The sequence below is a fragment of the Semicossyphus pulcher genome, unplaced genomic scaffold, assembly GCF_022749685.1.
Source record: "Semicossyphus pulcher isolate SPU_LCO1_2020_fin unplaced genomic scaffold, fSemPul1.0.p SCAF_8, whole genome shotgun sequence".
Classification (NCBI taxonomy): domain Eukaryota; kingdom Metazoa; phylum Chordata; class Actinopteri; order Labriformes; family Labridae; genus Semicossyphus; species Semicossyphus pulcher.
This window is the reverse complement of record NW_027211759.1, coordinates 18,984,953-18,987,500: the sequence shown is the minus strand read 5'-3', so window position 1 is coordinate 18,987,500 and position 2,548 is coordinate 18,984,953.

Below are 2,548 nucleotides of genomic sequence, written 5' to 3'. Positions count from 1 at the left end.
CACATCCCACTCTACCTGCCCCTCCGACCTCCTCTCACCTGCCTCGTACAAACCGCCCATATCTAAATCCTTCCTTCTCCTTTTCCCCTCTCCTCCCTCCTCCTCCTTCTCCTCCTCCTCCGCCCCCTCCTTACCCCACAGGCCCGAGGATCGTTCCTTTGTTCCTGACATCTGTTTTGTTGGGTGATTAATTGAGATGAGCATGTGGGGTGAAGGCCTGTAGAGGGGAAGCTCAGACCCCCCAGGTAATGTGGATGTGCATGTGTCTGTGGACATGTGTGTGAAGGTGTGTGTGTGGAGCTAGAATTATCCTTGATCTGGTTAGTTAGCGCAGACCGCCTGGATTTCCCCCAAGAGCCGTGAAATATGAAACATCTTAATATCTGTTATGTTGATTATAACATTTTAAAAACAGAAAATCACCTCAGTGTTTTTATTCATGTAGCGCTGCAAAATATAAACTGACAGCTGATTGATGAGTGACAGCACACACCAGCCTGCCAGACATCCCAGAAGGGAGGACATCATGATACAGTATGCGCACCATCATTTCTGTTATGTACACACTGAGCGGACACTTCAGGTACATTTGAACAATCAAAGCGGTTATGTGGACTGCTTAGTTTCAGCACAGAAACATGGATACATCCTCAGAAGAAGACACCAAGTGTTGGATTTGTTATGATGGATTCAGTGTAGAGTCTCCTTAAAGACACTGTAGGTTGAAGATGGACGAGGAAGCTCATGAAAGCAGGGGCGGATCCACACTGTTTTGACTGGGGTGGCCCAACTGGGGCACTGACTTATGCAGGGGTGGCATGAAGTATGTGTCCACACACACACACACAAGCAAATGAATAGCATTTAATTAACCCTTCCTTCTTTATCCTTGTAGAGGTGAAGATGTGTGGTCAGAGGAACAAATTAAAGTACTACAGAAAATGTGCCACATTGAAATGGAAAGAAAGCTACGAGCAGGCTGTTGCAACACATATAGTTTATTTTAGTCCCGCCTCTGACAAGGCAAATGGCCAATCCTAGTTTAGGATTTTGGGGTGGCACTTCAGATTTCAAGGGCCCAGGCCACCCCTGGTCACCCCTCTGGATCCGCCCCTGCATGAAAGAGAAACATTCCCATGGATCATAAGTGACTTCAGGCTCGTGGGGAAATTTGCAGAAAAGTTGCAGCAATTGGCCAAAATTGCAAGGTCGAGCAAAAGTTGTGCCAGGAACACAACATCGCAACTTCCCGAAGGCACTGACGAATGAGTTTGCAGCTTTTCACTTATTCACAACAACACTGTAATGACATCACAATGATAATTAATAAGACATAAAACCATTAAAAAACAAAACAATCACATGATACAAATATTTTTCCATTAACCCAATTCACATTACTTGTCTTGTTATTTTTTTTACGTAAATAATATTTACATTTAAATAATATTAAAAGGGATTTCATTTTCATTTCATTTTAACAAATAGTTGTTAAAAGTCAGAGTCAAGATTTAATGTCAGCTTGCAAATCGCTGTTTAATGTTACTGATCGTCTGATTCTGAGAGAGATCAGTGAAAACAGACCTCACAATCTTCCTCCGTCATACGACCACTTTGAATGCTAACATAGACAGAGTACTTTATTTATCCCAGAGGAAATTAGTAGCAGCTTTAACATTGAACATTAAAATGAAAATACAAAATACTATAAACTAATGCATAAGAGTATAAATATAGCCTTTAACAAGACCAATACTACAGTATGTAAGAAAGATAAGGAACTAAATGTGAAGTACAAAGAATATTAAAAACATTTATAGTTATAGTAGATATAAAAGAGTGGTTTGTGCAGCTGATATTTAGTCCAGATCAGTGGCTGTAGGTTTGACACGGGCAGATGTGCTGTACAGCCTGATTGAGGTATGAAGGGTCTTATGATAATTGTAATTTTTGGTTAATTTGTTGATTATTCTCTTTATAACTCAATTAATTGTTTGGTTAAGAAGCTGTATCTCCAAAAACTCCTGAAGATATTCAATGATTAAATTGATCAAACGAGCATATGGGGCTCATATTTGAGAAGACAGAACCTGGAAACATTTGACATTTAGGCAGGAAGAAAAATATAACAACTGAATAATAAATATACTGTAGATGTTGATCGATTGATCATCTAATTATTGCAACAGATATACTTGAATGTCCCCCATAGAGAAATGTGTTTTGGATTCAGCCTCGAAGTCCCTCAGAAGATAAAAATGATCCACAGACAAACACACAACCATTTCTGATTGGCTGTCATGCAGGCAACAGTTCACAATATGGAGGAGTCTGGAGTCTCAGTTTGTGTCTGAGGTATGATTTATGATCCACAGAGGTCAGAAAGCATCAGAGGGGGCCGACGCAGGTTTAAAGGTCACAGAGCCAAGTCAGAGGTCAAAGGTCACCTTGGTGTTCAGGCCACAGCAGCGAAATGTGCTGAGAGAAGTTCAAAACTCTCCTGTGGAGCACTGCTGATGTGATCCTGACTCTCTGTGTGTGTGTGTGT